General features: G+C 38.3%; 1 protein-coding gene across 6 annotated transcripts in view; it reads right to left on the minus strand.

The window, feature by feature from the left end:
• The window catches only part of LOC127970778 (zinc finger MIZ domain-containing protein 1), a 135,817-nt gene that overhangs the window by 50,068 nt on the left and 59,289 nt on the right, over positions 1-26,460 (minus strand). The gene's annotated exons all lie outside the window — the stretch shown is intronic.

The raw sequence follows: 26,460 nt of genomic DNA on the forward strand, positions 1-26,460 counted from the left end.
TGCTGTGAACCGGCTCAAATAAATATCCCCAAAGGCATCCCTCGTTCAAACACACTCCTTCAAACAGCGGCGAGACAAAAAAAATAACACCATCATGGCACTCAAACACTCTCTCTGACTCGCTCTCTCCCATCTTCTCTACTTCCTCCCCAACCAATTGCCTTAGTGTGGCCAGGGAGTCGGTGTAACCAGAAGGTCACTGGTGGGTAATTTGTTTTTAGCTATGCAGACAAGCCTCACAACACACACGGCCAGGTAAACCAATTACACCCTGACATGAATTGCCATGACAAACAGCCTCCGCACACAAGCGCCGCGGCCATTAGCAGTCACGCCACTGTCCTCCCTCTTGGAAAAGAGCCCGTCCCTGACACCCAGCCCACCTTGGTTAGCTCTTTCTCATTAGCCAACCGGGAGATCATTAACCAACACCTACTGTAACCAAGTCAACGGTTTCTATTTGATACACAAAGCCATTTAAATCAACCAAACGGATTGACAAATGTTCGTGCTAAAATAAAACGTTAAGCCCCGCCCATTTGGCAATACCTTTATAATTTGGATTCCCAGAATTACAGCCAACAGCTTGAAAAGAACATCCTTTCGGTATTCAGAATATGAGACGAGATAAATACAAGCACAGGATGGATTTGGGCTGGATTTCATGGCATTAGCGATATGAACTGATGCTATTTTTCCTCATACGATTTTTTTCAATAAAGCTCTTCAGACTTTTTTTGGTCTGTACATAAGTGTGTGCGTGTGGGTGTGTGCGCGCGCTGTCTGGTACCACCTCGTGAAAACAACAGCTTTCTTGGCATTCGTTAAAAATCCTCCAGAGAAAAAGTCGAGCTATGCCTGGCAGCCACAGCTTTATGGATGCGAGCAATTTCAGCCGCATGTTTGCAAAACAGCATGTCATCATCGCTGCTGTTAATCAAACACACTCCCTCATCTACCCCCACTGCACACCCGCATACTGTCCTCTCTCTCGTGCTCTGGGCTGCCATTTGACTCATGGCGAAGGACTCCTAAGTATCCATGTTAAATCTGTTACCTTGCATCCCAGCACCCCCCACACGCCAATCCTCCTTGAAATTAATTACATGAGTGAGCAGCACTTTTACACTTACTAACTGCCCATTTCTTTAGTCAGCTCGGGAGGGCTCTCCTGTACTCCATTCACTGGCCCTGAAGCAGCCCTCGGCCTCCCCTGCCAGTTACTATGGCAACAATGTTCTTTCAGCACTTGCAAAATAATGAAGACAATGTGTTTTCCATTTAGATTAGTTTTTGGCGCGGTGGTGATACAGAGTGTCCATCTTAGCACCTCTTTCACGGCTGATACGATACAATAAAAATGGCTTCAAATGCAGGTTTGCCTCTACTATCGGCCAGATAGCTGTTGTACGATACAGGGGAATTTTTTTCTTCTCTTAACACGACGGTTTAATTACTCGCTAAGAGAGTGGAAGATCAAGTCAGTGTGAAGGGAACAAAAGAGGAAGATGGTTCACCAAGATTTTTCAGTGAATTAAATCGGTAGAAAGATTCAATCTTATGTCAATGTTTATAATTTCACATATTAAAAAAGAACTATCTTTGTAAAAAAAAAAAAAAAAGTGAAAAACCTATTGGGAATGATTCATCCATGATGTTCTCTAGATTTTCTCTTTTGTTGTTTAACATGTATGACAGACTGCAGGAATATTAGACTGCTGTCACTTTAAGAGCTCTCCGAATCCAATATACAGGTACATCAAAAAAAAAATTGAACATCATGGAAAAGTTCTTTATTTTTTGCAATTGAATAAAAAAAAGGCTATCTTTCTTATATTCTAGATTAATTGCACACAAACTGAAATATTTCAAGACTTTTTTGTTTTAATTTTGATGGTTATGACTTACAGCTTAGGCAAGTAAAAAATGCAGTATCTCAAAAAATTGAATATTGTTACAAGATCAATCAAAAAAAGATTTACGAAACGGTTTAAGATCTCCAAAGCAGGTTTAATTATGCACTCAATACTTGGCTGCGGTTCCTTTTGCATGAATTACTGCTTCAGTGCGTCGTGGCATGGAGGCGATCAGCCAGTGGCACTGCTGAAGCGCTATTTCGGAAACTTCACACTGGACTTTGGGTTCTGTGCCTTTCCAGTCTGAAAAGATGTCCGTCCAGTTCTTTTTCTCCTTACCCCAGTTGAAATGCTTCTGACATTTTTCTCTGGTTCAGGATTGGCTTGGTTCTAGGAATGTGACAGCTGTAGCCCTTTTCTTGAAGACGTCTGAGTGTGGTGACTTTTGATGCTCTGACGGCTTCAGTCCACTCCTTGTGAAGTTCTCCCAAGTTCTTGAATCGCCTTTTCCTGACAATCTTCCCAAGGCTGTGGTCATCCCTGTTGCTTATGCACCTTTTCCTACCACACTTTGTCCCTCCAGTCAGAGGGTGTAAATGATTGTCTTCTGGACAACTGTCAAGTCAGCGTTCTTTCCCATAACTCTGGTTGCATGTTCTAAACTAACCCAAGAGGTAATCTAATTTTTTGAGATACTGAATTTTGAATGGTCCAAAGCTGTAAGTCGTAACCATCAGAATTAAAACAAAAAAACTCTTGAAATAATTCAGTTTGTGTGCAATGAATCTATAATATAAGAAAGTTAGCAAAAAAATTACAAAAAAATACCTTTTCTATAATAGATTTTTTTTTTAAGATGCACCTGTACTGTTACACATGTTTTCTTTCACTTAAGACCATAAATTATTGTTTTTACAAGGATACTTGCAAATATGGGCATTTAGACACATAGGTCTACAGGTTTGTGTATTTAACCGTTTAAGTCTTTAAGACAGAGCACATATAGCGAAATTAATTCTCTTTCGCTGTTGACTGCATTTCAATCAATTAAAATCACATTTTTTAAATACCGCAATGCTTAAAAACACATGCAAACTAAGTTTTCATGACCATATAGCACAGTCCAAAAACTCTACCAGTTGACAAACTTCTACCAGTTAATCATATTATTATAATGATTTTAAAACAAGTTCTACACTGTTTTTTGACTGATTCGTTTAAAAGAATCGGTTCACTCATGAATCAAAAGGTCATAAAAATTGTTTAGTATTAGTACTTAAAACAAAACAAAACCTGTTCTGAATAAGAACTCTACAGAGGACACATTATCTCTATGCAACAGTTTGCATAAACATCCACACCCTTGTAGGGATAGCAGTTAGCAATGCTGCTATAAAATCCAAACAAAGTTCTTCCCTGGAAAATCCTTCCCCAGAAAAGGGCCTTGGGCAGACCCAGACGAAAGCCACTGCTGTGGATGGAAACAGCACAGTGTTTACAGTGGAAATAGTGAGTCTGGGACATATTCTTCAAGTCCCTTTTCCACTGTTTATAGAAAAAGGAGAGGAACAACACTTCCTGAGAGGAAAGCCAGCTTTCCAAGCCCAAATCAAAATCAAGCGTTTTGACAAATCTGTAGAAGGGGGAAACGTTTTCCACACGTCTACAAGCTCACAAAGCAACAGGGGTGTCAACGATAGATCTCTAAGTTATCCTTTAAAAATCTAAAAGCATTCAATTGTCCTAATAGAGTTGTGTCGCGCATGAGCTGCAGAATTTATGAGTTAGCAGCAACAGTTTATCCATAAAATGTGCGGTAATAGACATTTTTAGATCTTCTCTAGCATGCAGTTATTGAGTTGCGTTTGGCCCCTCTCTGTTTGTTTCTCGCGGTATCTCTGGCATGATTGAAATAGAAATGCAAGGAAAGCCACTCTAGCCCTTAATTACATGGAGATAAGACAATTAGCCAGTGAGCACGACTTCAAAACAGCTTCAAAAAAGACTTGTATTTTGAAACTGCCCAAATTTAGCTACATGAAATGCGACTGTTTAACACAGAGTGCAATATCACAACAATGTCGTCATCGCTAGCTAACACTGACACTTTGTGTTTGGTTGTACATGGTTAACAGGTCTGTTTGATCCTGGAAGAGAGAGGATGTATCTGTAAACACTATTTATTCAGCTTTGATGACGCAGTTTAGCATCAAAGCGTCAGTGGTGTTCCACTGATGTCTGAAAGCCAATGTTGCAACCCTCATGATAGAGATGACACGCACGCGCGGTCGACGCCGATGCACGGAGGCTGCTTCTACACAGATCACTTCATATGATCTCAGCCTTCATCTACGAACCTGCTCTAAAACATGCGCGCACAGACGAGTGTGATAATGAAGTCAGGCTGCCACCTGCAGAACGAGGCAGCTTGCATTCGAGATCAACGTCTGTTTGAGATGCTGCCTTTTGAAAGAAGGAATGTGAAATCCCTGCAGCTAGGAGCTACACAATAGTGGAAACATTATTTTGTGATCACATTACAAAGGCTACTTTTACACAGCCAGTGTTTGGGATTGAAAATTGAGTTTACTAACAGGTGAGACTCTAAATTGTCCTGTTCCCGATTGAATCAGTTGATTGAGTCAGATCAGTCACAGAATGTGGGAACATAACTGTATTTCCTCTAAAAGAGAACTGACAACTGTATTTTGCTGCTGTTTGCATGTAGCCAAGGAATAAAGCCTCAAACAGGCAAAGGGGAGGTGGAGTCTGGTGATATTGCAAACGGCAAGCAATTATTAGCGATCGACAGAAAACCCAGCTAATTGGCTTGCTCAGCTCAATACACAGCATGTATATTTAATGAGGCACGAGTGCTCATCTGACCCCCCCCCCCCCCCCCCCCCCCCAAAAAAAAATAATCACAAGGGAAACAACGGTCAATTTCACATGCAGTAAATAATCATTTGTTTATTTGAGTTGCTGCTTATGTTTTATTACATAACGATTGAGCTTTTCATGTTGGCTATTGAAATTCTTCTATAATTACTGCTGCAATGTTGTTCTGCAAGTTTAGTTTTTTTTCCACGCTATTCTAGACAACAAATGGCCGTGGGCCAGAGTTGCTTTATCACTTTGTACATTTTTAACAGTTAAATGTATAATACAAAATAAAGAAGACCGCATATAAAATTGCATAAAGTATGTCATTGTGAGATCTTATTTTATAATCTTGTACTTTTTTTTATAAATAACAAATAATTCGTAAAATTATAATACATACATTTGCAAATCTTATGTCATTATAATTTATTTAAACAGTTTAAAAATAGAGTTTCTATTTTAAAATATTTCACTTGTGTCTTTTAGATATTAGGCAAAAAATCTTTATGATCAAATCACTGGATCGTCATGTCCACAGTTTGTCTCGAAGCATAACTTCAAGCGATCAACGCCAAGCACCAGGCCTCACTAAGTACCCAATTATGTGTTCAGTGACCTCAAAAGGAGGTGTCACTAACTCTAGCATTAGAGAGCCAAAGCTGTTAAGACTTCAGAGCAGGGCAAAGGCCTACCGATGTTAAGTGCTAAAGAAACCTTTAGTCTATTTCAGCTTTCATACATGCTCCCAGGCTTGACAGGAGAGAGGATCGTTCACCTTGCCTTAATAGCATTAAACACCTAGTACATGAATGTAAAAAGAGTCCAAGGTTTAGCTATAAAATGGCCACTGTCAGACAGACTGGCCTTGCTCTGGCTCTGTTCAAAGACTCATTGTTCTGCACGACAAGCCTGGTGGAGAATGTGTAAAGAGACGCACAGGGAGACAGTGAAAAAGAGGCAGGTGGAGGGTTTGATTAATGTGGCCCTGGCTGCTGCCTCCTGCCACACGCTGCCTGGGACAGGCTGGTGGGAGACCCCCACAGCGCAGCCTGCCAGCCCTCACAGAGACCACCAGGTGAGCCCCATTCATCATCACCCATCCAACACGGCCAGCCCCAGCCCGGCGGCCCTACCCCAACCCAACCTACTCCACCGGGGCCCAAAGCGTTCCAGATAGGGCATCTGCTCGCAGAGGGATCATGTCTCAGAGCGTGTCTTGTGTCGTCCACCTGCAACAGTGGGGAAAGACTATCCCACTGGGCGGATCGCATGCGTCTGTGGTGGGGCTGCGAGTGGGACAGGGTGGTTATGGAGGAGCACAGGCCGGCGTCCAAACCAAACCAGAGAGATGCCGAGCCTGGCCAAGTCTGGCACAGCGACCGCTCATTAAAATGCTGCTGCCTCGAGACGAACAGCGCTGACTGATGTCATGAGGTCTGCACTGCCATAAGGTCACACGGCTGCCCACGCCAGATCATTTACATGAGTGCAAAAAAGACTCGAGGGGCTGAATCTAGAGAGTGAAAAATGAAGCATACATGACAGAAAGGTGAATAAAGATTAAGCTGCGTCCAGTGGACAAAACTTGCATTATTTTGCTCTCAAGATTAACTATTTTACCTCCGCTACATTCTAATAAGCCCTCTCGTGAATCTAATCAATGAATCAGCCAAATAGATATCGACAGCCAGGCCTCAGAAAGAATATAATATACAGGTGCATTTAGCTGCATTAATTAGTTTACAGAAATAATCAATAAATTATCTCGGTACCATTAGAATAAAGACATTGCAAAACAGATTTTATTTTTTATACGTACAACAATAGCTACTGATCAGCAGCAGGTGTGCGTTTGTTCATTGTCAGTGGTGATGCCGACGAACGCATGAGCAGTGGCTCTGTCGAAGTCCTCGGCACTCTGTGCAAACACAAAAGCTCACCCTGAGCTGCTAAAAGCTGTTGACAGCCGGCCAAATACCAGACACACAAACTGAGGAAAACCATCTGGATTACCTAAATGAATTCTATTTTCTGATGGTAGACAGACTGGGACAGTAACGCCAGACCTAATCTTTTTTATAATCTGTATCAAACGCTGAGAGAGAGGGGGAAAAGGGAACAAATGGGAACACTTGCGTAACAGAAAAAGATGCCTGATTTTATCCTCGTACTGGACTAAACTGGACAGCCTAGTTAAAGGGGTAGTTCCACCAAGATGAATAGTCTGTCATCATTTACTCAAAGATGTATGACTAACTTTCTTCTGTGGAAGAACATTATTTTAAGAACACTGTGGTCCAAACAAAACTGAGCCCCATTGACTTTTATTGTATGTACAAAAATAACATTTTACAAAAGATAACCTTTAAGTTCCACAGAAGGAACTAAGTCATCCAGGTTTGAAGCAACATGAGGATAAGTACATGATGACACGATTTTAATTTTTGTGTGGACTAATCCTTTAACACAGATATGTAACATTTACACAGACACCTCATTTCCAGGCTTTGCCATTACGCACACTGCACTTTATCAATGGACAAATGCATATTCATTTGTTTTTCTTTCCGTTCTTAAGTCTTTGAAGCAGAAAGGTCAAACAATGGAACAATGATGACATTCAAATCCCTCTTACACCGTCATAAAGTGTGGCAGAATAAACAGCCAGAGATGTGAATCAGCTTCAGTGCAAGTTAGAAAGGTATTTTGACACAGAGAGAGAAAAAGAGAGAGCGAGAGAGGGGGAAAAATTGAACATTGATTTTGCACACTGCCCTCTCTCTATTACAAGAGGCTGATCAATATGCTTGACACTGTGCAGAGGCAAAATACTGCTAGGCCTGCATATCTGCAGCGAGCATGAGGCCTGTCTGGTAATCATTCTTCTCTTATTGCCTCTCTCCCCACCCTCAACTCTGTTTAAGTGCGACCACACACACATGCAGAGGCAAACACTTACACTTGTCAGCACAACAGACACAAAAATACCATGCAGTTAAAACATTTATATTGTGAGGTTGTTGTTTTTTTGCACTCTAATTATATTTGTGAGGTTGTTGTTTTTTTTGCACTCTTATTATATTTTTATATGCAATATTACAAGACTAAAATGGCTCACGATGTGATTAAAAAAAAGGCAATAATTTAAACCAATCCATTATTGTCTCTAAGCAGATTAAAATGTAATGCAACAATACATCTAAAAATAATAAACTTTTTGTAAAGTAAATTGGCAAATATATTGCATACATCATCAATACTTAATATAATTCCCAGTCCTTCCACAGAATCATGTATTAATTACATGATTGAAATATGCATGAATGAAACAAATCCATGCATGTCAGCTGGAGAAACTGCAAAAGGGTCCTAAAAAGCAAGACACAAAATACATTAATATCTATTCTCCTAAAACAATTGAAATCAAGTATTTTTTACCACACTTGCTTTCTTGATTCAAATGTAAATCCTACAACATTTAATGAGATTTCCTAAAATAACAATTTGCCAATGGCTAAAGAAAAATCCAATATATATACATTTATCTTGTTTTAGAGTTATAAGATTAATTTACAGAAAAATAAGATGGAAAATTGGAAAGTGCACATATCCCTGTGAACCGATATGGCATGTTCTCTGACTATGCCGCCATCTTTTCTCTCTTTCTTTTTTTGTGTGCAGGAGAATGTGTGTGTTTTTGTGAGTGGAGTGGGCTCACATGGATCAATAGAGCATGAGCTGCGAATCCAACATCTACTGGCCAGAGCACAGAGGGTCAATCAGCCCAAAGCAGGGGTCTACAACCCTGTGTCACAGAGCTCTGCTCTCTTCCTCTCACTCACTCGCCATCTTTACCTAGCTATCATCTGAACCTCTAACATGTACATCAACAGATCACAACTTCATGAAACTCGTTCCACTCGTTTCGCTAATCTGTTCCCTCTGCAGCTTCAATCATTGCCTTGGGATTTTAACGATCACCTTGTTGTACATTTGATGAATGAAACATCAACCTTAACTGAGGGATCAGTTAGGAAGCTTAAACCCAACACCATGATTTCCAAACCCTGCCCACTGGTCTAAACGCCTTCTCCATATCAAATATATGGCTGTGATTGTGTTATATTTTCATACACACTATGAACTGATACTTTTCCTGTTGCTGGAAGCTTATGTTTCTACTGGTTAGAGCACAATGTTAGTCTGTGTCAGCACATGGGTGTTAACAGACACATAGGTTCATATTTTTGGCCTCTGGATACGGTGACACCTGAGGCTGTGTATGTGTCTTTAGCATAGGAGTGAAATAGTGAGGGGAGTTCAGGAAATAAGGGAGTTCCTGTTAACTGAGGAACGTTGAGTGAGAGAGAGGCCTCACGCCACTGAGACTCGCATAACTGAGCCGCACATTACTGCTTAACCTAGATAAATAGTTTAAAAAGTCTTATAATATAGGAATGATTAACACTATAATACATGATAGGCCCAATGTAACAGCTTAATATAAGTGTTATACATTTATCTATAATTATTGGTATCTCGGGGTCTGTAAACTAACTTTAATAGCCTTAAAGCTGTAGTGTGTAATTTCTGTGCCACCAGCGGCACTAAACAGAAAATATAATGACTGCTTAACCATTTCCAAACCAGGTTTCCTGAACTTTCCCTCAGCCCTGCATTGTTCAGATAACAGGAAGTCCCATCCGGACCTCAGGTGTTCAGATGAGCCAGAAGTTGTCATGCTCAAACACAGACAGTGTTTTTTTTTTGTTTAAGGAAGTCAACATACAGATGTGTTACTTATAGTTGTTCTTGCCCACCAAATAAAGTATTTTGGCATCATTATTTAATCATATCAAATTCATTTTCCAAAAATATGGTTTGACTTTGTCATGCTAAAAGGAGCACTACAGCATAAAATGCAGAGGTGCAAAAATAAACACATAAAAATCTAGAAATTCCCTACACATTCCGTGTCAATTTCCATGAGAACTGACAATATTTTCAATATTAAAATAAAAATAAAACATTGTATAAAATATAATAAATCAAATATACACTATTGGTCAAAACTTTGTGGAATTAAAAAAAAAAAAATTCATACATTTATTCAGCAAGTATGCATTAAATTGACCTAAAGTGAGTAAAGACTTTTGTACTTCTTCAGACAGATAATAATAATAAAACATTTTTTTTTTTTTTTTTTAAATCAAAAATGTTACTGACCTCGAATTTTTGAAAGGTAGTGAAAGTTTTTTTTTTTTAATACAGTAAGCTTCCAGAAAAAAAAGTGCCTTTCTAATGGTGTCACGAAAGGGGAAAATGTGTGCTGAGCAAGGGTAAGCATACCTATGACTAAATTCTTCAGAAGTTGACTGGCGGGACTGTTGTCCAAGCCTGCCCAGAACATCAAAGGCAGTCATTACATAAAGTGTCTGAAAAGTGTCTCCCTCTTATCTTAATGAGGCTCAGACTTCAGCGAGATGATGTTTCAGATATCACCTGATGCTACAGTCCCCACACATACCACTGAATCCAAACACAACAACCAAACTACTCAGCCAAGTTTATACAAATCCAGCAAAAGTGTTTTATTTTGGGCTTTTAAAGGGATTTGATTCTTATAACAGAGTTGTGAGGATGTCTGTTCTGTCTTGTTTAGGTGTTAATCATTTTTCTTACTCTCAGAGAGGTCTGAGCGTGCACCTCAAGCTCTGGTCATGTCGTGTCTACGTCTGGTTGTTCAAACTTGTATGAGCCTCATACTTTCAATGAGGGTTTTATGCAACCGACTTAGCCAAAGCTTTACCTGGACAAGCTCCCAAAGCAGCCCTCCGCCTTCCATCAAAATTCATACCCTCTTCATTATGATTTAATGCTCCTCGCCAGATTCTCTAAATGAATCCTACACAAATAACTTGGCCATTAGGTCATTTAATATCCTGAGTCTAAACGTGTGGGGCCCCTGGGATTCCACTCTTGTCTAGACATATGGAAGCACTCACACATGCACTAGCTCACGCACACATGTACACAGAATGCATGGGTCCCTCAAGAGCAGCAAAGGCAAAAGGACCTGAAAAAAAGATAATCGGGCATGCCTTGGACACCACACATTTATCGAGGCAAACAGGGCATCATGCATACCCCTAGGTTCTCGTACAGTTACCCAGGATCATCTCTTCTGGCAACATTTCCTTGGATACAAAGTGGGGACTTGAGCAGTTAAGGGGAGAAAACAAAGAGATTTGCTGACGGACATATTGTGGGAGGCTGGGGCCCCCAAACTGATTCTCCCTTCCACACACACATGCCTCCCAAGTGTAACCTCTGAACCCTGGCAGGGGCCCAGCACACAGTGCCATGGCACAGGTTGAAACTTAAGCTCCTGTGTTGCCATTCAGTAAGGATGCAGAAGACAATTGGCCGAGGAGCTCTTCCCAGACGCATGGTTCCAAAACCATTTTGGTTCCAAAACACAACAAACACCATAAAAAAAAATAATTTAGTTCCCACCAAAATCAGTATTGTATCTGGTCAATTTTGAATTTTACACAGAATGCGATATCTGCCGATTTATTCTGTGATGTTTTCTCCCCATCTTTCCAAACCGTGACAAATGCCAGACTCCCTTCTCTGCAGAATGCGATACATCCGCTCCACCAATCACAGCGCACAATTCCACGCACTGTAACCAGTAACTGACAAGCTATGCAATATCATGTTCATAATTACAGATGAATCACCTAAGATTATGAATGCAATATTGCATAGTTGACAGCGATCTTACTGCCCTGTGTATTAATTGCCACTCCATCTGAAAGCACATGATGAAAATTTACTACTAATCACAGAACTGGCTTTACTGACAAGATGCACAGGACAAATCGCATGCGATTTATCGTGCAGCCCTAAAAAAAAAAAAATTATAATAATAATTTTGACAGCTTTGATGAACCTTTGATGGTTTCTGCGGTGGGGAAGAAATGTAAGCAAGATTAGTATTTTTATTTTTTTTCAACAGTTTCAGTATGAAAAATAACTTTTACATCGATTCAATGGATTTATTGCATTTTGGGGGGAAAAAATTACCATTATTATTATCATTATTAGTATTAAATCTTTGAAAATCTAAATCTGGATTTGTATTTTTTTATGTTATTATAACCTAAAGATGCTATGTGAAAGTTTGAAACAGAATATAGTTATTTTCATCTTGCCACTTTCTTGGTAAAGAAAACACATTTTTACTAGGGCTGTGCGATATGGGAAAAAAACCTATTGCGATTTCTTTGATAAATTTTCCGATTTAGATTTTATTCACGACTTTGACACACACAGACTTTCTTTACATTCATAGATGCATCAGTGTGAATTTGAAACATATTTCCAATTGAAAACTAATTAGAGCTTTATTAAAAAGCTGTAACAGGTCTCTAAAACAGACATAGGGCAAAAAAATAAAAATAAAATCCAGTGTCCAGGGATTTTTTTTTTTGCCATGCATTGGTCATAGAGCTTTTTGTGGCATTGGCTCAGATATCGAAATAGATTTGCTGCACCACTGCATATACAGTATGTGTATGCAGTGCAAAAGCAGCACAGACTCATTTTGCTTTCGCACAAGACACGTTTGCAGTCCACTCCTACAGTAGACTTTAATTATATGCATTTATGGTGTAATTACTACATTTCTGTGTCAATCCATGTTTAGTTTTTTTTTTTACCATGAATAATGCACTGTCACTTTAATTCAGTGCATGCAGCACAGCAGAAATAGACTCTGTGCAAAAATGATCGCTGCACTGCTGCAGACTCAGCGCTTCCATAGCACATTGCCACACCACAATCGTGTGCAGTGTGAACGCTCTGATCCGTTAACATGGGCGCGGAAAAAATATGCACTGCAGATCCGTTCCGTTTGTATGCCCGCTGGTCTGGTTCATTGTATCCATCTATCTATCTATCTATCTATCTATCTATCTATCTATCTATCTATCTATCTATCTATCTATCTATTTATACACATGTACGTACATACGTACGTACATACGTACATACATGCATACATACATACATACATTTATTTATTAGGGTTGTGATGAAACACTTATGCCACGAGATGAGACACTAGACTGGGTTCATGAGAACGAGATGAGACTAGATGAGATTTTTTTTCACTTTTTTTCTTTTTAAGAAATCCTCAATGATTAAATATATAGGGAAAATAGTCTTATTCAACTGACACACACAAAAATAAAAAAAAAATGAAATCAGATTGTACTTCATGAAATTAAACATCTATTTTTATACATTTTATGCAAGTATAAACAACATGTAAACACTGCAAAAGGTTTTGCCACAAACTCAACTGACAGGCAAGTAATTACACAAAATTATAAATTGTAAAAATAACAATAAATAACACAAATATCACTTAAAAGTGAAAGTCAAATGCATATTAGATGTTTACGTCATCATTTAAAGAGGCGGCAGACGCCGAAATACGTACATATATATATATATATATATATATATATATATATATATATATATATATATATATATATATATATATATATATATATATATATACACACACACACACACACACATACACATACACGTACATGTACATATATATATATATATATATATATATATATATATATCCTTTAAAAATTCAGATATAAAAATAAATTAATAATAAAAAAAAAATTTGGTGTGTAATTCATGCATTCATTTTTTTATATGCAAAGTTGGCATAAAATGGAGGATGGAAAGACTACAATGCAAAATACATAAAAAAAAAACATAAAATGTAAAAATATAAAATCCGCAAAAAAAAAAACACAAGAAATCGAATGCGAAAGATTAGCACTATTATTTAGATGCTTTTACTAAAACTGGCTTTTTGACACAGTGTCTCAATGCAGGAATGTGGAGTGATTTTCTCTGCTTTTCACACCTTCATAATAAGCTGTCTGATGCTTTGTTAACAGATGAATAGATTTAAGATGACACAGTGAGGGGAGGAGGGACAGACAAGCGGAGGAGTGACAGTCAGCTTGTCCTCTGCATTGCACTACGTCAGGAGAAGCGCTGTTTGGTGGTTGGTCTTCACGTCGACAGAGCGCCGCGTGTCAGCTCAGCGCCCGAGCAGGCGGAGGGGGGGAACAAAGGCTCAGTAAAGGAGGCTGGTAATGATCTGAGAGCCTGCACAATGTCTGCAGAAATTCCCCTTGATGCAGAGAGCAGCCACCCAGAGCAGGCCCCTGAGAGCCGGGTTACAGCGAGAAATATGTCTCACAGTCTCTCCGAGAGAAAAGCAGGCTGTGAAAGCGAGAGACAGAAGACAGGGAAGGAAGATCCTCTTTTAGACAGATCCAATTGCAAGTGTAACCATCAGAAGGGTGCTTACTTATGTAGAACAGATGACATAAACCCTTTCAGAAAGCTTTTAACAGATAGCCAGTGAAGAAATGAATAAATACACAAAATCAGATCATTGGCCAGTCTACTTCTGCCCATCCAGTGAGGAGGGCAGTGTGAAGCTCCTAACGACAGAGGGAAGTATAAGGCTCAATATTGATATGACCTCATTATAAAACAACTAGTGGATTAACGGTAATTAAAAGGAGAATGCAGCACGTATTGCGATGCTACTCATTACCTCACAGGGAGTACATTTAACTAACAAACATTAGTGCACAGCTTTTGCACTTTGCACTTCTAACAGTGCAAACTATACAGAAAGGATGAATGCATGTGGACCACTTTTTGATGATGGGAATTAGCCTATATAATGTTTTATTTCCATGGTTATTCAAACAGCGAAAAAATTATATATAGAAAGTGACATTATCACCAACTTTGATCTAAGGGTGGGCGATATGGAAAAAATATCATATCACGTTTTTTTATTTCTGAATATCACAATTCACGTTTTTAAATCACAATTCTTTGTCATGTTGGTTTTACTATTTTGCTAGTTGTCTGAGCATTACAACCAAACTAATTTCCCTATTATAAAGACAAAGCCTTTTTGAAGGTAACCCTAATAATATATATATAAAAAATAAAGACAGCTATTTAGGTGGGAAAAAAAATCGTTGTTTTTAAAAAACAAAGATAAAAGAATGTCAAAGATACACATTACAACTACGCATAATATACAAATGAAACAAACAGTGCTTTATTTTCAGGTACAATTGCTGTATTTAGCAGAAGCATTCAAGAAATTGAATGAACAATTATAAAAATTAAAACACTGATTGAATTGATTCCTAAAGCAGCTGTATTACATTTCTTCAGTCAAGAGCAGTGAGAGATTTTTCTATTTTGTTAAGGGAAAAGTTCACCCCCCCCCCCCCCCAAAAAAAAATTCTGTCAGCTGTCTGTCAATTCTGTCATAGTGTTTTATTTTTATACCACCATTTACTCACTCAAAAATGGTTTTAAACCTGAATGAGTTCTTCTGAGCATAAATGCTATTTTGAGGAAAGTGGAAAACCAAACAGTTGCTGGTCCACAGTGACTTCCATAGCTACTATCAAATTCAATGTGGACCAGCAACTGTTTGGTTACCCACATTCTTCAAAATATATTATTTTGTGTTCAGCACATTAAATAAATTAATAAAGGTTTGGGACAATGTTACAGTGAGTAAAAAATTGACAAATTAAATTTTAGGGTGATCTATCCCTTGACAGTAATGACGGTAGGCAGCATGTTTAATAGGCCTACTGTCCCTTTATGACCTGCACTTATATAATATACAGGCACGTATACGTTTTTTTCTCAACTGTTTACTTTCATTTTAGACATAACCAACTGAGTCTACATGTAAACCTTGTGATTTTTGACAGTATTAGCGCAAAAGATAACTTGGTTAAATAATCAGGTGCTGTTTGACGAGCTTTAGCGCGCGCGTTTCGGGTGTATGCAGTGCTCAGAAAAAGCACAGGTCAGACCAGCGCACGAATGAAACATTTAAAAGCACATGCAAATAATGAGAGAAACTGTACCGCTGAGTTAACACTGCTGTGAATGCATGTGGTGTTGCACAGTATATGACGGAGGCGCCAGAACTGCAGCTGATAGAATGTGCGCTGTAGCCCGATACTACGATATTTCTTCAAAAGCAGATCGTGGAGACATTTCTATCATCCACGATCAAAAGTAGTCATATCGCACACCCCTACTTTGATCTATTGCAAGTTTAAGCAGTATCTCTCTCCAACAAAACCGATTGCACTGTGAAATGAATCTCTTACTTACAAAGAGTCCGGAGTTCAGTCAGAGAACAAACTCACACTCAACAAAACTGATGAGTTTCAGCGATGACTCATCTGAACGCCTCTGATTGGCCACTGCATTCCTAAGCTCAACTGAATTGTGTGTGATTGTTTAAAATGTTCAACACTGAAAAAACGGCTAAAATTAAATATGGGAGCATTTTTGTCCAGTTTACTGGCATTTTTGGCCAAAGTCCCCATGGCCAGGGGAAAGCTAAGCCCCAACCATACACATGAACCGTATCTGCAGCTGCATAAAACATGCACCTAAAATGAAAATTCTGCTTTATCTGCTAAATCACATCTGCAATTTTCAAATTAAATTTAAGTTGTACGAATGAATGGGCTATAGCCTATGTGTACAGTGTCCCCACAGCCCTGCAAAGTGCATGATATGAAACAATTATCTGGGGAAATGACTTCGTTAGCTACTACATTTATATTGCTTTCCACATCGAAGAACGTTGTGTTGTTTCTATTTTAATGCACTTTTAAAGTTTAAATCACATTAAAAGCTTAGTTTGCACATTATGAATAAATGATGATGCACTTGTATATTGTATCTAGTATCTCTTCATCGATTAATCGGTCATATCTCTACTATTAAGCAATCGAAGCTGCTAATCTGCAGTTTTTATCAGGTTTTACACAAACCATTCTTTAAATCGTCGGCTACTTCAAGTGGTGACACTTTAAAGCCTTTGAGCAAATATGAAGAGACAACTCAGCTTAATTCTTCTAAGTAGTGGTGGATGAACTAAACGGAGTTTAAATAAGTTAATTAAAGCAGCAGGGATAGGCCCTAAAGAACAGACTGAATAGATGTTTAGTCCTTTTTGTCGAGGTAATAATCCAAAGTCCTATCTCTAAGCCCCCTCTCCTCCCTCAGTTCGAACCCCTATTCAAACACAACCAGCCCAACCCCCTCATAAGAGCAATCTCTTGCTTTCTGCTCTTGTTCTATTTCTCACTTTGGCATGGGCATCTCCGGTGCAATATTTTTGGCTAAAAGTGATTAAAAACTGCAGAAAATGAAGGCATTTGAGGTAATGAGCATGCGTAAGCTGCAGTTTGTGGCCACAGGAGTAATTAAACTCCCACACGGCATCTTGAGGGGCTGAGGAGGTGCGCTCTACTGAGGCTACTGTGGGCTGCTGGGAGCCGCGCCGCACAGTGCTGCGTGGGGCCTGAGGGACACTAACAGATGAATCCCTGTCATTAAAAAGGATCACCCGCCTCACGGGAATCGGCTCCTTGCACTCAAAACATATCTCTTAAGGAGGAAAGGGCTATCACAATCTCTAGCCCAAATGCAAACATACACACAGAAATGCACCCGATCTCCCCTCGCCGGATTTATGTGCTCTGGTTTGTCATCTATTTTCAGGCTTATGTTCCCTGTCCTCAAATAAAATGTAGGTTTACATTGGTTGGGACACAACTTACTTAGTTCAGCAATCCACAACCATGGGTACACATATCCCTGGGGGTCTTAAAAAGAATGGTTCACCCAAAACTGAAACTGGACATGATTTACTTCATTTTAAACCTGTATGCATTATTTTATTAAATTATATTAGATTACACACACACACACACACACACACATTCTTCAAAATATCTCTTTAAAATACATAATTGTTTAGAATGATATAAGGGACCAAGACAAGGTTTTCATTTTTGGAAAGATTTAACCTTAAAACAGAAATTATGAAAATATTGACATTATTATTATTATTATTATTATTACTTTGTTTTTATTTGTATTACAATACATTATTAAAATACCTTAAAAAAATATATACTAAATACATTTTTATAAAATTATCACACTTCTACTACTACTACTAATAATAATAATAGTTAATATGAATAACACTAATAATATTAATAATATTATTATTGATAACATTAATAAAAAGCAATAATATTACATTTAAAGCAATTCTAAAATAACAGGCTCTATATTCTCCAAAGAAATGTTTGTCATGTCAAAGTTATTGTACACTGCGGTCTTCTTTCTCTATATGGAAATGAACATATGGTAGGTCAAATGCATGGTGCCCTTTCCAGCTGTCTATCTATACATAGATGAAACATCCATCAGATTCGTATTCAGGCAGCAGCTGTGCGTCTAATAATTAAGACCGATCAATGCAATGTAGATTGCGCTAACATTTAAACGATAACCTTCTCCGCTAAGCGCACCAAACACAAGCCGATTCAAGATTTGTGTCAAAGCTCAAAACATGGCGCGTATTTAGAACATACTGAGGTGCCGAGATAAAAGAATGTGTTGTTCTCCATGGCTTTTCAATGAATGGGATAAAGCCCTCTTAAAGGGGATTTGGCCTATCAGGAACATCTATATCTAGAAGCTGATACAGCCACAGAGATTGTAGATCATTTTTCATGTACAATTCTCCTTTGGCTCAGACAAGCAGGCAGGCAGGAGAACAGCAGAGGGCAGGGCGATCATGATCGCTGCATCCAGGAGGAGGGGAAGGGTGACGAGGGCACTGTCCACCACCATCACCCCTCCCCACATCCACGGCTCCGCCTTGGGCCTTCCTTCCCAGTTGCTCGGCCAGCTGAGCAATCAGGTCAGCCGGCTCTTCCTGCGTCCCCCCTGGTCAATTGTTCCCTCTCCACGCCTCGTGTGCGGCCCGCAGCTGTGGCAAAATGATGTCATAGCTGATCTTAAGGCAGGCAGAGTGTCTCGGTGTAAACATGGAGCGGGGGTGGAGGGGCTCTGACCACAGACAATGAGCCGGGTGAAGTTGTGCCAATATTTCTGATGATCTCTGCACTTCTCACAGGAAACGAAAAACAAGAGTTTCCAAACCCACGTTTCCATATTTGCCATTCTTTTCTGGATTCAGCATCAGGTGGGTTTAGCACAAGTCAGCTTCAGAATAAATAAAAAAAACAGCTTTTTATACTATTGCTACAATCAATACGCTCTCTCAGAGGACTGGTTATTGGGTTGGTGCACATATCTGCTGCAGCGGGACCATTCTGAAGCCATTATTTTCACTAAATCATTTCTCTAGGAGATAATCCAGGCATTAGCAATGCTTGGGAGCATTTAAACAAGCAGCAACCCGGCCATTTGTAGTCTGTCTCTCGGCGAACAACTAAGCGCATACAGAGACAATATTGTTGTAATGCAATATCCACAAACTCTCAGCCAGCGCATTCAGGAAAGCCACACTCCAATAACGCAAGTATAACAGAGCGGAAAATGTAAGTCAGCTCCTTCCACTTCTGGGGTGATTATGATGCCACCGGCTCCAAACAAATCAATGGCTGCTTCTGAACATGAGAGGATTCCTAAAGTACGCGGAAAACAGTTTGAACATGTTACAGAGCATGTGGATTTGGAGTCCAACAAGAAAGAGAAATTCAAATCCAGCAGCCTGCCTTTGGGAGGAAAGCACAGACTGCTGGGTTTGTTATGGATATTGTTTGGAATTCCTCAAAGGAAAACGGGCGGTATGAATGAAGCTTGAGCTGCTTTTCTGATCCTGGAGTAGCGAGCGTATAAACAAGCAGGTGATTTGATTAGGTGCGTAATCGAGTGAGTACAAGAGGCCGCACTGGTCCTTCTCACACCAACACTTAACCGGCACACTGACAAGCTTCCTGTGCTCCTAATGAGAGGCTTTTGAAAGGAGCTTGTACTTCAAATATACACATGTAAGCAGCGGTGGGATTCTGGGAGTCTTTCTTTTGTCTGATCCTTGTTCTTAGGTTTTCATGTGCACAATTTGAAAAATATATAACACAACTATTATTGATACCAACAGTGGAATTGCAGCCAATAATTTCAACTGATAATGTGGAACAGTTGGAATGTGGATTGTGGAAATGTGCCTCAAGACCACTGGTTTTATTCATTTGATGTTTGATATACTGTATAATTCTTTGACTGATTACAGTAATGATCCAATCAGATCAAGAATTAATTTTAAAAAATTGTGCAATGAAACGTTTCTGATTTATCAGAAAATAAAAAGAAGACATTGTCTCAAGCTGCCTTTATGCATTGTAAAATCCTTCACTGATTGTAAGCTTTTACATAACATCTATTTTGGGAAGTTATTATAAATAAATAGAAAATTATAAAAATATAATAATAATTATAATAAAAAATAATTAAAAGGTTAAATAAAAATATATTTTTTTTTTCAAACAGAGCCACTAAAACAGAAAGATTCCAGTTCCATTTCAACTCAAGACACCACCATCTTATGTTTCTATAAAATGCCAGGATTACCATAGTGGATTCATTCCATGGTGCATGACGCATTATTTGTGATGTTAAATGATGCACAGAATGCTGTTGCATCATTATCATGTCCTGGATACTCAAATTAATCAAAAAACTGTTTTAGAGAAAATACACGTTAATCATTGAACTCCATTCCTTTTACAGCCATCTATTTAATTTTTATCTGATTCCTTAAACAAACAGAGAAAAGCATCAAATGTAACACACCTTGTCAGAGCAAACACATTAGTAGCAAGGAGTCCACAATAAAGACATGATACTGTGAGTATGATCTACTCCTGCACCTGCTCCAAGCTCTACACACCCCTTTCATAAACAAGAGCTTCTCTTTTAGCACTTTACCTTGGAGCGCTATTGTGCAGATTGGTTTTGAACAAATCTTTCAATGATATCTGCCATCTTTCCATCCGTGTTGAAATCCAATCACACGGAAATCACTGAAGAGGCAAATAAAGGTGCAATGATATGATAAACGCAAGAAAAGGCTTTCTAAATTGGCAAATGTTCTGTAATTTAGAAGTGCACACAAGTTATTTGTCCAAGAAATTCAACAGGATCTCCAAACAATCTCCTCTGCAAACAGAGGGAGGAAATAAGCTTCACTTGGCGGGTTTTTCCAGCTCGATAGGGCACAGAGGGCACACAGTAACCAGCATGTTTCACCTCATTTCTCCAGGGCCCAAGGAAACACAGCTAATGATGTAATGAAGTAAACAGCGATTTACATCTGCAGAGCCTGTGCCTACACAAGATGCCCTGGCAGAAGCGAATGAGATCATGTCTCGGCCTGCTCCAAGGACATGAATATTTACAGTTCAGACTGGAACAGGGCTGTAAATCACATAAAGAGCCAGAGGTAATCTACAGACCCATTACATGTCTTACTGTCCAAGGGTCAGTTACCGAAGTCTTAATTCGTGACATTTATACGTTACTGTGAGGATCAGTGTTGGGATGGACCTAACTGAAGGTAGCGACACTACTAACTAAATTTTTCAGCAGCTTGGTTGTGTTCAAAACAGTAGTTTTTCCAGTATCATGCTACTTTTTCCAGAAACTAGTGGTGTTGCATGACAAAACGAGTGCACTGAAGCAAAAATGGAACATTTTCATTCCAGAACATTTCAGTGATTCATTCATCCGATTGGTTCATGTGTAAATGAACTGGTTCCTAAAACCTTTTTCTAGTTTTATTCGGTTAAGTGTAAATTTATATATTCAAATTTTCAAATTGAGACCTTATACTAATTAAAAACTAGATAGTAAAGTTTGTTTTCAAACTTTAAGTTGGCTTGAAAAAGCCTGGCCAGAAAGTTAGAAAAATGTAGAAAGTTTGAAAAGCTTAAAAAGTTTTAAAAATGTAAAAGTTTGAAAAGTTAAGAAGATTAAAAAAGAAAGTGATTAACATATTAATAGCATTATAAGCAAGTGACTACCATGTCGTTAGCATGATTAGCAAAGTTGTTAACATGTTTCTAGCATGTTGAGAGCATGATTTTAGCATGATTAGCATTTTGCTAGCATGTGACTAGCATGTTTCCAGCATGATTAGCATGTTGCTAGCATGTCGCTAACATTTTGCTAGCATGATTAGCATGTTGCTAGCATGTTTGTAGCATGATTAGCATGTTGCTAACATGTTTCTAGCATGATTAGCATGTGGCTAGCATGTTGTTAGCATGTTTCGAGCATGATTAGCATGTTGCTAGTATGTCGCTAACATTTTGCTAGCATGATTAGCATGTTGCTAGCATGTTTGTAGCATGATTAGCATGTTGTTAACATTTTAGTAGCATGATTAGCATGTGGCTAGCATGTCTCTAGCATGATTTTCATGTTGCTAGCATTTTATTAACATGATTAGCAAGTGACTAGCATGTCGTTAGCATGTTTGTAGCATGATTAGCATTTTGCTAGCATTTTGCTAGCATGATTAGCATGTTGCTAGCATTCCACTAGCATGTTTGTAGAATGATTAGCATGTTGTTAACATTTCGCTAGCATTTTGTTAGCATGATTAGCATGTTGCTAATATGTTTGTAGCATGATTAGCATGTTGCTAGCATGTCGCTAGCATGTTTGTAGCCTTATTAGCATTTTGCTAACATGTTTCTAGATTGATTAGCATGTTGCTAGCATGTTGCTAGCATTTTTGTAGCATGATTAGCATGTTGTTAACATGTAACTAACATTTTGCTAGCATTATTAGCATGTTGCTAGCATGTTTCTAGCATGATTAGCATGTTGCTAGCATGTTTCTAGCATGATTAGCATGTGGCTAGCATGTCTCTAGCATGTTGTTAGCATGTTTCTAGCATGATTAGCATGTTGCTAGCATGTCGCTAACATTTTGCTAGCATGATTAGCATGTTGCTAGCATGTTTGTAGCATGATTAGCATGTTGCTAACATGTTTCTAGCATGATTAGCATGTGGCTAGCATGTCTCTAGCATGTTGTTAGCATGTTTCTAACATTATTAGCATGTTGCTAGCATGTCGCTAACATTTTGCTAGCATGATTAGCATGTTGCTAACATGTTTGTAGCATGATTAGCATGTTTCTAACATGTTTCTAGCATGATTAGCATGTGGCTAGCATGTCTCTAGCATGTTGTTAGCATGTTTCAAGCATGATTAGCATGTTGGTAGCATGTCGCTAACATTTTGCTAGCATGATTAGCATGTTGCTAGCATGTTTGTATCATGATTAGCATGTTGCTAACATGTTTCTAGCATGATTAGCATGTGGCTAGCATGTCTCTAGCATGTTGTTAGCATGTTTCTAGCATGATTAGCATGTTGCTAGCATGTTGCTAACATTTTGTTTGTAGCGTGATTAGCATGTTGTTAACATTTTAGTAGCATGATTAGCATGTGGCTAGCATGTCTCTAGCATGATTTTCATGTTGCTAGCATTTTATTAACATGATTAGCAAGTGACTAGCATGTCGTTAACATGTTTGTAGCATGATTAGCATGTTGCTAGTATGTCTCTAGCATGTTTTTAGAATGATTAGTATACAACTAGCATGTTGCTAGCATGATTAAAATGTGACTAGCATGTGGCTAGCATGGCTAGCAAATGACTAACATGTTTCTATGCTAATCCAGGTAAAACCAGTTGATTCAGTTAGAAACCAGCTAAGACCAGCGTGACAGTGGCCAAAACTACTTTAAAACCGTTAAAAGCATGTTTTTGACATGATTATCAAGTTACTAACATGTTGTTAACATGTTTCTATGATAATCGAGCTAAAACCAGTTGATTCAGTTAGAAACCAGCTAAGACCAGCTTGACAGTGGCCAAAACCACTTTAAACCATGTTAGAAGTATGTTTCTAGTCTGATTAGCAAGTTACTAGCATGTTATTAACATGTTTCTATGATAATCTAGTTAAAACCAGTTGATTCAGTAAAGAAAACCACCTAAAACCAGCTAAGACCAGCTAAAGCCAGCTTGACAGTGGCCAAAACCACTTTAAACCATGTTAGAAGTATGTTTCTAGTCTGATTAGCAAATTACTAACATGGTATTAACATGTTTCTATGATAATCTAGCTAAAACCAGTTGATTCAGTAAAGAAAACCACCTAAAACCAGCTAAGACCAGCTAAGGCCAGCGTGACAGTGGCCAAAACCACTTTAAAACTTGTTAGAAGTATGTTTCTAGTCTGATTAGCAAGTAACTAGGATGTTGTTTTCATTTTTCTATACTAAACCACCTAAAACCAGCTAAGACCAGCTAAGACCAGCTAAGGCCAGCGTGACAGTGGCCGAAACCACTTTAAAACCATGTTATAGGCATGTTTCTAGTCTGATTAGTGAGTAACTAGCATGTTGTTAGCATGTTTCTATGCGAATCTGGCAAAAACCAGCTAAAAACAGTGGATTCAGTAAAAACCAGCTAAAACCTAGCTAAGACCAGCGTGAGAGTGGTCAAAACCACTTAAAAACCAGTTTGGGAGACTAGCCAAAACAACTGATCAGCTTAGGCTGGTTTTAGCTGTATTCTCAGTAGAGAGTTTTTAAGGTTTGCCCTGGTAGTAGACAGCTTAAATATATTATAAGCCTTATTTTTCAAAAGTTTGTACCCCCGCAATGAAAGTCTATGGGATTTAAGGTGGTTTTGGTAGTCTGGTTTACGAAAACCATAAGCCGAATCAGTTAGAAAAGATATAGCAACCCGAGTCAGACCAGTCTGAAGGTCTGACCCGAGTTTGGTGGTTCTAGCTTGAAAGCTCTAGGAGGAGATAGTGTGTAAAATTTGGCTCAGAAGAATAATAATAATAACTAGAATTAAAAGTTAGTGAACTAACTTTGATGTTGGCTTGGCCATCTTGGCCATGGGGCAAAAGAGCCACAGTACTTGTGTGCCCAACATTCTTGAGTTGTCCCGCTGCAAAAAAAATACCATAAAAAAATACACCTGCAACAGTCTTTTTCCATGGTCCCTTGCTTTTTTCTTTTTAAATAAAAAGCCTAGGCTATGATAACAGCTACAACAGGGTTGTCTAGTTGAATGCGAAATAAGTCATGCAAAAACCATAATCTCCTAAATACCATTCAATTTAATCTTATTTTAATAGTACTGACAAAATATTTTAAGTTATCACACATTACTGAAAAATTAAAGAAGGGACACTATATATAGTATACTTCGGCGAGTCAACAGCTAAACAAAAAGTCCTGTTTCATTACAAAATACTGTAACTTTTATAAACTTTATACTATCACCACAAAATTGTAATTACTATTTATTATAAAATAAATATTTCATAAAACTGAAACTTAAATATATTATTTCTATAGGCTATACAAAACAGAAAAGAAAAAAGACTAAATAATAAGGCTGAATAAGCTGATCTATAGCATGTTAAATGGTGGTTGCCTGTCTATGGATGGTACACCCCAACCACTAAGCTCACAGAAGTGGTTTGACCCAAGTCCTCAGCAGCCAATGACATTGACCTCTTCAAACTGATTTTTAAGGTGTACTTCAGTGTATTTCACGTGAAATACATGTTAAATACCCGCTGATTTTTCACTTGTAAACAACACTATTTAACACGTTAAATAATATTGGATATAACATTGGAGTAATATAGTATTTTAAGAAGCTCTTAAAAATATATATAAATGACTTTACCATGTTGTGCAGCGCCGATAAATAAATAATATTAAATACGTGTTGTCTACGCATGAAATACACGTATTTAACGTGTTGTTGACGCGTTAAAATTCACGTGTATTTGACACTCTTGGCCTTCCATACACATTAGATATAATGAAAGGAGACGTGAAAAAAGGACATCGCTTTGTTTGGATATGGATTACTTTATCACAGAATATTTGTTCGGGAGCACTTGTTTAGTTTAAAAGTAGACATGTCAAGCTTTCTATAGATATAGATATATCTCTCATCTCTTCGTTGAGTATTCATGGAGTTACAGTTTATTTTAATGACGTGTTTGTAAATGAAGATCATCGCAGACCAAGGCTGCAGACAGCACACCTTGTTTGTTATCTTTATTTTATAAGTGCCCAAAGTTTTGTTGTTATTATGTTTGTATCCAAAAAAAGTAGTCCCTTTACAGAGACACGTTGAAATTCACGTGTATTTGACCCTCTTGGCCTTCCATACATTAGACGTGAAAAAAGGACATTGCGTTGTTTTGATATGGATTACTTTATCACAGAATATTTGTTCGGCAGCACTTGTTTGTTTTAAAAGTAGACATGTCAAGCTTTCTATAGATATATCTCTGTCTCTTCGTTGAGTATTCATGGAGTTACAGTTACTTTTTTCCCCTCGATGTCAAATGATATTTCGTTTTGCACGGCTCAACAAACACCTGGATTTTGCTCTTGTTTTGTTCTAATGAGTGGATTGTGTGCATTAATATTTTAAGAAGCTCTTAAAATATATATATAAATGACTTTACCATGTTGTGACGATGGATAGCAATTGATGTGACGTTCAGAACTTCAGCCTGACAGATAAAATCTCACAAGCACATATAAACACTCATTTTCGTGTGTATAATATATTCTTCTAATTGTTTTGTGCCGTTTCGCTGCAGGGTTTTAATGTGAAAGGCTGTGAATTCTCTATTTAGACTTGTTCAGAGAA

The sequence above is a fragment of the Carassius gibelio genome, chromosome B13 (assembly GCF_023724105.1).
Source record: "Carassius gibelio isolate Cgi1373 ecotype wild population from Czech Republic chromosome B13, carGib1.2-hapl.c, whole genome shotgun sequence".
NCBI classification, from domain to species: domain Eukaryota; kingdom Metazoa; phylum Chordata; class Actinopteri; order Cypriniformes; family Cyprinidae; genus Carassius; species Carassius gibelio.